The following is a 9188-nucleotide window of genomic DNA, read 5'->3' as shown; positions in this document are numbered from 1 at the left end:
TAGGATTGGATAAACGTAGGTTTAGTTATTAACGTGTTACACAAACATGAATTGCTAGTTTTTTTATAATAATAGATGACTTATTAGTAATCGCTAGTTAGGTCACCTTTCGCCTTCGTAAATTTCCTGATGCACGCATGATGATTATGGTGTTAGAACAGGAACACAAGGAATGTTTTCATTGGTCACTATTGATGGGCCTTTTCAAATTAGAGGATGAATGGTCCATAACCTATTACATTGTTCATTGTTCACGGGTGATAGGACAATGGTAGAAATTTGAAATGCGATTCCAAATGTGTGCCGCAGGAGGTGTCACAATTGGCAGATAATGAATCAAGCTGACAAACCAATGTTGGAATCGTAAAGGTTTATATAACTTTCATAATAAGTTTTTGCTACATTTGTACCTTACGATTTCATTTGATCATTCTATGTGCGCATGAATGTTCATTCTACAGGTCTACACTTTTATTTTCAACTATACAGAAAAATCACTATATTTTATATTAAAAAATTTTGTATATAGTATTCTTGAAATATTAAACCAGACATGTCACCTAGACAATACAAATTTATACCATGAAGAACCATATCGATACTGACCAAGTTTTCATTATATTCCCATTGCAACCCACTCGTTTTTTTAGATACACCACTCTGACCAGACTATGTTGTCTTACCGGACTCACGTGGGCTTCAGAGTTTAGCTGGGCGTACCCTGGGAAACTATGCCGCCGGCTGCCACTTGACAGTCGTTGTGCCGCCATAAGAGCATATCTATGTGGCGTAACACACTGTGGGGTGAAAACTCGTGTGGGTTCGGCAATTGTGTGGCTTAGTTGGGGCCATGGGTGGCCCTAGCCCCCTTCATTTTTTGGCTCGGTGGTGTAATTTATCATTTTTCGGCCGAAAATCTTTATACATAGTGTATAATTTACCTGTTTCCGATCAAAATTTTCAGGATGCCCCCTCAAGTTTATGAAAATTTTTATATATATTAAGTACGACTCCGTGACTTGTATGTCCAAGCTTCGACACTAACAATGTGTTCCCGAGTTTTATTTAACTGATGAAAGGGAAGGAAAAGGAGGGATGGTAAAAATATGTTGTGTTTCCGGGTTTCATTTAAGAAAGGAAAAGGAAGGAAAATTTAAAAGAGGTGTTCCCGAGTTTCATTTAAAGAAATAAAAGGAGGGGAGAGAAGAGAAATAACGAGTAAAATAAAAGAATTTGTATATTTTCAAATTGGAAAGATTATGAAGGAAAATAAGTTAAAGCAAAAGAGGAGATACCAAAAGAAAAGATAAGAAGAGAAAATTTTCTTTTCCATGCCTTTTTTTCTTAAATGAACTCGGAAACACAGCGTAAGACTCGAAATATGAACCGACAGTTTTAAATAAGAACTAACTTAAATCATTCATTACTAATATTCACTCAAAACTAATTGAACTTAAAAAAAAATTGTCTTCTTTTAAAGAAGAAAAAGAAAAAGATGCTGCTAGTGCTTTATAACCGTGATTTTTTTTTTTTGGGTCAAACTACCGGTGTTATGACTTTGAAATTGATTTGAATTTAGAAACATAGATATTACATCAATATAGCAGGTAGGCGGGCAATAAGCTGCGCCGCCATCCCTTTCTGAATTGCAAACCCTAACCTGCTAAAGACATACTCCTGCCCCTTTGGAGTCGACACATTGCTATGCACAACCTGTTGGACCCTGGTTAGGAAACGGATAACTTCCGGTGCCAAGGAGCCAAATGTATCAAAAGCCAGAGGGACAAAAACATGTTGGTTCTCTTCGCAGGCTTTAGCATGTTTCTCCACCTTCTTCGTTTGAGCCCTTTTCCCGGCTATAAACCCATTATCCCTCAAACATTAAATTATAGTTAATCACACCTTCGCCCATTCTCTGGCGCTCACATTATTCAATTTTTATAAAGAGAAAGAACCTTCCTCCCATATAATAATAATAATAATAATAATAATAATAATAATAATCTACTGAAGAGCAAGTAGAGGTATCACTCAACCAGTGTGACCGTGTGTATATTTCCAGATATGATTACAAAGCAACAGATATTTCCGGTCAACTACGAGGCCGAAGTCTCGCAACGCCTCATTGAGTCCATAGCCTCCACCATAACCGATCTCACATATTCCGCATTTGACATCATTAACGATCCTTACGTCGACGTTAACTTCGTCGGTACTGTTTCCGTCAAGCTCCGTACGCCGGAGGTTATCTGCAGCATTGATGAGTCGGAGAATGTAGTACGGTTTCAGTACCACGAGTTAATGTCTGACGTCGCTGCTTTGTTCGTTGCTGTACTTACCGGAAATGTGAAGCTCGTGAGGATGTTACTGGTATTATTATCGTACTAGTTCTATCAGTATAACGTACAATTAATTCTTAGTTGTTAGCTGTTATTAGCCTCAACCAAATTAATCAATCGGTTTTCGGTTAATCGGTTCGGTTTATTCGGTTAATACGTGAAATGGATGCATATAAAATATGAATGAATAAATACATGAAATGGAGGTATAAATGCTGGAAATATACGAAAATATGAATAGTTCAGTTCGGTTAATTTCAGTTTTCGGTTGAGTATATAACGTAAAATTAATTCCATCGTTCGGTTATTAGCCTCAACCAAATTAAACAATCGGTTCGGTTTATTCGGTTACTTTTTCGGTTTTCGGTGCGGTTTGTTAAAAACATGAAATGGTGGTATAAAACATAAAATTAATGAAATGGAGGTATAAAAGCTAGAAATATATGAAATGTGAACAGTTTAGTTCGGTTAATTTTGGTTCGGTTCGGTTCGGTTATTGCTCACTCCTAAATGTGAACAGTTGTGGCTAGTAAGTCGATTTAGGGCTGGAAATTATGCTTATTATGCATCAACTGTTTGTATGACTTGTGAAGAACAATGCCTGCTGTAGGTTTATGGTTTCATTGATGTTTTGAGTTGATTATTCTTATATTATGATAACATTAATCCTGTATTAGTTCAAAGTTTGATATTATATATTATTAATGCAACAGTTGACTTATTGCTTAATAGTTCACATTTAAACTAGTAAGGAGTAGTAGTTTAATAAGCAATACAGGACCGATAACTTGATAAGAATGTGTTCACAAGATTCAATTTACTACATGGAAATCCTTGTGATTTGTAACTGTTGATCTGGTTTATAAAGAATGATTAAAAATAATACTATGAGTCTATGATCCTAAATTCCAATTTAGTTTTTGTCTGTTTTGCAAAATGACACTTTTTTGTTGCTATTTTGGTAATAATAGAGCCGTGGAGCCGATGTGAATCAGAAGCTTTTTAGAGGATATTCAATGACAGCGGCTGTAAGAGAGGGCCACCTTGAGATCTTTGAGATCTTACTCAAAGCCGGTGCCTCTCAACCGTGTTGTGAGGAAGCTCTATTAGAGGCCAGTTGTCACGGGCGCGGTGGCAGTTTTATCGAGTCGCTAATGGCTTCTGATCTTATAAGGCCCCATATTGCTGTGCATGCTCTTGTCAATGCATGTTGCAGAGGATTTATCGATGTGGTTGATGCTCTCTTGAAGGTACGTAAACATCAATATGTCGGTTGGTTGGTTGGATATTAATTTATTACTATAATTCGCGTTATTAACAAACATTAACATGATATATATGATTGTGAATTTGTGATTTGTAATGACAGTGTGGTGTGGATATAAATGCATCTGCTAGAGTGCTGCTTTGCTCATCTAAACCTTCACTACATACAAATACCAACTGCACGCTGCTCGTTGCAGCCGTTGTCAGTAGACAAGTTGCGGTTGTTAATCTGCTGTTGCAGGTAACACTTCTCAATCTAGTTGGGGGGTCTAATTGTCTAAAGTCTAATCAATTACATCTTATTAAAAAGTGCTTAATAATTTCATATAAAACCATTAACTTATATTTGGATTATTGAGAAAACCAAGTCCAAGTTTACCCCACTGTTAGATACAACTCCTTTTGACACTATCTTTTCAAGATTCTGGGGCCATTTAGTATCTTTGTTACAAGTTACAACAACTATTCAACAGCTGGAGTTTTGTAGCCATTGATGATGCTTATATAATATCATATGGTACTTGCATCATCGTGGTTCAGCATATATCACAAAAAAAATCAGAAACTGCATTTGTCAAGTAATGGATAATAATACATCTTATCCATTACCACTGTATATCTTATTCTATTTCACTACTATAGAACATGTCACCCATGTCCCTACTAAATCTGTCAGAGTTCTTCCTAAAATATTTATTCACTTGATCATTTTATGTCCCTGCTGGTTTGAGACATGTGTATTAAACGGGTAGTTCTTGAAAAATACAATATTTAATAAATAATCATTATACAAGAAACCATAAACTCCTTAACACTATTAATACAGTCGATGTACAATAATCTTTAAAACAATTTTAAGTAAGATATTATAAATATCAAATTTTTAAGAAAAATATGAAGTAAATATTAAATTAACAAATTTCAAAGCATAGATTTTAAAAATGATAACTATATTTTACTATTATAAATTTGTTAAAAAATATGAGGTTTAATGTGAGAATGACAGGTGACGAAACTTGTAGCTTGAAAGTAAGCAAATACGGAATGTACAAAATATTTCCAGCTGGCATGACTGCAATAATTGGATATTGAAATATTATTTAGGGCCCTATATTATTTATTAGACCTGGACATTTTTGACCAATATTCCTATGAATATATCTGATTCAGGTTTTATTCAGATGAAGTTAATGTCCAAATGGGTATGGGTAAATGGGCTGACACGTAGGTGTATGTAAATGGGTTTAACCCGCCTAACCTGTTTATGACACAAATAACCCGTGTAAGTAATTGTGTTAAACGGGTTAAGTAGTTGGTGTCGGCCTGACACATCAAGACCCGTAAGTCAAAGTTTAAAAACGACATAGTTTCAAGACCAGTGTATTAAAATGATGAAGTTTTTCATTTATAATTTAGTATATTTTTCTAATTTTTAACTCTAGTCACATCTGCTTGCTATAAAGTCTTTCAAAGTTCTTTTAAATTCGTTTAAATAGCCGTATTAAACGTGTTTTTGTGTTATTGAACATACATTTAATCATGTTCTTGAACTTGTAAAATTGATCGTGTTAAATGTGTCTTATAACTCTTATTAAACATGTTGTGTCTGGCTTCAATGAGCGTGTTAAATTTCACACAAGTAACTTTAACATGGTCAGTTTAACAAAACACGACATGTTTCCCTAGCTTCAAGCCTTCAAAAATAACACGTTAAACGGTTGAAATCACTCAAAACTGCATTTTATGCATAAAACCGAACTAGACTATTATTGAAATTGCATCATTTTGTTAAATCATATATTGCATACCATCAATTTATGAGAAAAGGTATATATAATATATTAATCTTTAAAAAATATTATTTTAAAAGAGTCCAACTTGACCCCTACAAATATATTTAGTCCATTTAGCCAGTCAAACCGACAATATACTTTTGTCTTTTTCTGCCACATGCATGTTTTATTAATTTTATTTTATTTATTTATTTATAATTATTTATTTATTTTCAGATGGGTGCAAATGTCAACATCAAGGTCCAATTAGGAGCATGGTCCTGGGATCCAACATCAGGTGACCGAAATCCGGGTCGGAGCCGGACTATCCGACCCGTTTCCAATCACCTGGTGTGCAGTGGAATACTTTGAAGCTACCGGTTCCATATTACAAATGTTACTTCAACACTTGTCCTTAGACACATGTCACAACAGTAGAACTCTCTTACATCATGCCATACTTTGTGGCAATATAAGAGCCGTAAAAACACTTATAAAATGTGGGTCCCACATAGAACACCCGATCAAAACCACCCATAAAGACGAAACCCGACCCGTACACTTGGCTGCACGTCTTGGGTTTAATAATATTATTCAAGTGTTAATAGACTCCGGGTGTGATATTAATTCTAAAACCAAACACAATGATAACACCTCTCTGATGATATGTGCTAAGTTTAAACAGGAAGAGTGTTTACAAGTGTTGACTAAAGCCGGTGCGGACCTCGGTCTTGACTAACTTGACCGGGCAGTCTGCTCGGTCTATAGCCGAGTCAAACCGATGGTCTTTCGGCTTTCAAAAAGCCGTGTTGGATGTTATTAGATCGGGTATAGTACCCGTGTCTAGTAACTTGTCAGTGTTTTCGCCTTTGATTTTTGTAGCTCATTCGGGTGATGTACACGCTTTAAAAGCTTTGGTTTCCCGAGACGATGTTAATATCGATGAGCAAGACGAAAAGGGGTTTTCGGCGGTTATGGTGTCCGCGATGAAAGGTTATATAGAAAGCTTTAGGGTTTTAGTGTACGCGGGGTGTGACGTTAAGCTTATGAATAAAGCCGGTGAGACTGCGATTTCTTTATCGAAAATTATCGAGAATTCGGATATGTTCGAGAAAGTAATGATTGAGTTTACGCTAGAAAAGGGTAGCGAAAACGCTAGAGGTTTTTACCCTCTACATTACGCTGCACGTCATGGTGACGTGCATGCGGTCAAACTTTTGACCAGTAGAGGGTATGATGTAAACGTCCCCGATGGGGACGGATACACTCCTCTCATGTTATCAGCACGGGAAAACAACGGAGAAATGTGTGAAGTGTTGATCTCGTGTGGGTCGGTTTGTGGTTTCAAGAACTCAAAAGGGAAACCGCACTCTCGCTTGCGAGAAAACACACTGACAACACCGCAGAGTGTGTAATATTAAACGAGCTTGCCAGAGAGCTAGTTTTTCGTGGTGAGAGCGTGTTGAAAACATACGAAGGGAGGAAGAGGCGGTTCGCATAGGAAAGACTTGAAAATGACTAGTGAAGGGTTTTAAGATGGGGTGAGTCTAGTAGTAGAATGTGGTTTGTCGAGAAGCGGAGGTGGGGACCCAGTGTTGGTTTTGTGAGGTGTCGAAGGAAGAAGTGTGGGGCTGACATGGCAGGGTGTTTCGGGTGGTGACGGTGAGGAACAAAGAGGTGCATTTTGTTTGTGATGGCGGGTTAGAAACCGCGGAGTTGTGGGTTAGGGGGATTAAGCTTGTGACAAGAGAAGCCGTAAGTATGAAAAAATGATTAGAGAGTTGGTATTTGTTTCTCTAAGCTTTTGTATGTATAGATATGGATATGGGACTATGAAAGTATAAAATACTTCATCTTGAAGGTATCATGTTATATCAAATAAAAACAATTTTCCTACAACCATTCTTCTACGTCTTACGATACTTATACCGTTTATACGTACATTATACACAATATGATGACTACTTTATACAATGACTTGAACATTAGAGGTTGAACTTTACAGACGTGTTGTAAGTTTGTCTTTTAATTACTTTAGTCTGTCTGCTCTTATGACTTTTAACTCCCATACGAGTAAAATTAGATTCTTGCTCGCAAATAACGTTAAAATATGATTTCTATGCGTTATAATAACTTTAAACGCAAGTAAAATAAGTATGTTGATGTTACTTTTTACAAGATACGTGTAATTAATAAGCAAATATATTTATAAAACCAATAGGTAAGCCGAGGCCCGTTTCAAATTTTCAATGCAGAAGACATGTGAAACAGGTGAGGCGCATTAATTGTTGACGATGCAGCAAAGAACAACACACAGGTGCGAATCGAAGCTTGTTCTGACATCTCTTGATATTTTATTTTGACATTGTAGGATTGGATCCGGTATTGGAAAATGTCAGGATCCGGTGTTTCAGGAGGTGAGGTCACATATTATTATCAGTTTACAGGTATGTAGGACACCTTACAGAAAGGAGTTTGAAGACCAGATGGTTTAGAAAATTTGTTTTCTGAGCCTGATTTCGATTCTTGTATAGTAGTTGGGCTAGCACTGTCGTACAGTAGTTTGTTTCTTTTTTAAGTTTTGGCTAGTTTGGGGACATGTTCCGGCTTGATAAGATGTGCCTTGTATTGTACTTTTTGTTGTTTGATGTATAGTTTTGCCAAGGCCTCGGCCTTTTTACTAAAATAACAAAAACAAAAAGTTGTTTTATGTATGCTCTCAAGAAACAAACTGTGTTAAGTATGGTGTGATATTGTTACAGGAGATTGTAAACCAAGAATATTTTCAGGCAATGAGTATCCGTTTGGCGACAAGCCACTTGTACCCTTGTGATGCCACGTAGGCAAGTACATGAATTGCGTCAAACTTGAGCCATGTATTAGCTTTTACCTGCAGTTGTCGAGTTTTTGGAATCATTAGTTTCAAATGTATGTCATTCCTTAAAATGGTTGTATTTTGATGATGTGTCAAACAAGTAGAAACATTAAGTTAAACAGGAAACTGGTTAGCAAATATCATCTTTTGACAGAAAGCAAAAGTTCATAGTTCCAAAACAAACAAAAATCCAGTACATAACAATAACCTTAAACATCGTACCAACAAACCGAAATTCAACACGAAAACTAAAAAACAGACCAAGATTCTAGTCACTTGAATACCCATCATCATCATTTTCATGTTGTGCTACCACATTCTCAATAAACCTCCTCCGAACTCCTTCTAGAACCGCTTCTCGAGAAGCTTCACCTTCACTCTGCCCATCATTAAGCACAGGATCTGACTGACACAGAACCATAGCAACACCTACAGATACAAAATAAATTTAGCAATTTAAAGACAATAAAATAATAACATTATAGTTATTAAAAGCCCTCGCTTCTTGCGCCTAGGCCCATTTTTCAGACAAGGCTCAATAAACGCGCTTCTAGTTCTTAGGTGACTAAGGCTGTAAACGAACAGGATGTCTGCTCGGCGTGAAGTCCATTTATGTTCGTCCCGTTTAATAAACGAACTGGACATAAACAAAAAATTTCGTTCGGTGAGCTTAACGGACGAACACGAATAGAGACTGCGTTTGTTCAATAGTGTTCGGGAACGTCCGGTAATGATTATCCTTTTGAAATTAATATGCAGTCGTTTATGTTCGTTTATTCATTAGAGTCGTTTATGTATGTTTGGTCCATCCAATGTCAATAACAATAGTTGTCGCTATGTGTCCGTTTGTCCATTAGTGTCCATTAATGTATGTGTGTTCGCTTGTCCCATTAGGGTCCATTACAGTCCGTTAGTGTCCGTTTGTCAATTAGCGTC

General features: G+C 36.5%; 1 pseudogene across 1 annotated transcript; it reads left to right on the top strand.

Moving 5' to 3' along the window:
• The first annotated feature begins 2064 nt into the window (after positions 1 to 2064).
• Positions 2065 to 8210, top strand: LOC143589233 (uncharacterized; annotated as a pseudogene). The gene is made up of 7 exons (XR_013145236.1): positions 2065 to 2370; positions 3311 to 3589; positions 3709 to 3846; positions 5615 to 7136; positions 7599 to 7648; positions 7749 to 7824; positions 8140 to 8210. The product of XR_013145236.1 is annotated as an uncharacterized LOC143589233 (transcript).
• Positions 8211 to 9188: the final 978 nt, after the last annotated feature.

Source organism: Bidens hawaiensis, unplaced genomic scaffold, assembly GCF_021521415.1.
Source record: "Bidens hawaiensis isolate Kalapana, Puna unplaced genomic scaffold, B.hawaiensis_p1.1 tig00037285_1, whole genome shotgun sequence".
NCBI classification, from domain to species: Eukaryota; Viridiplantae; Streptophyta; class Magnoliopsida; order Asterales; family Asteraceae; genus Bidens; species Bidens hawaiensis.
Note: the sequence above shows the minus strand (reverse complement) of the source record. Positions and strands in the feature narration are given on the sequence as shown.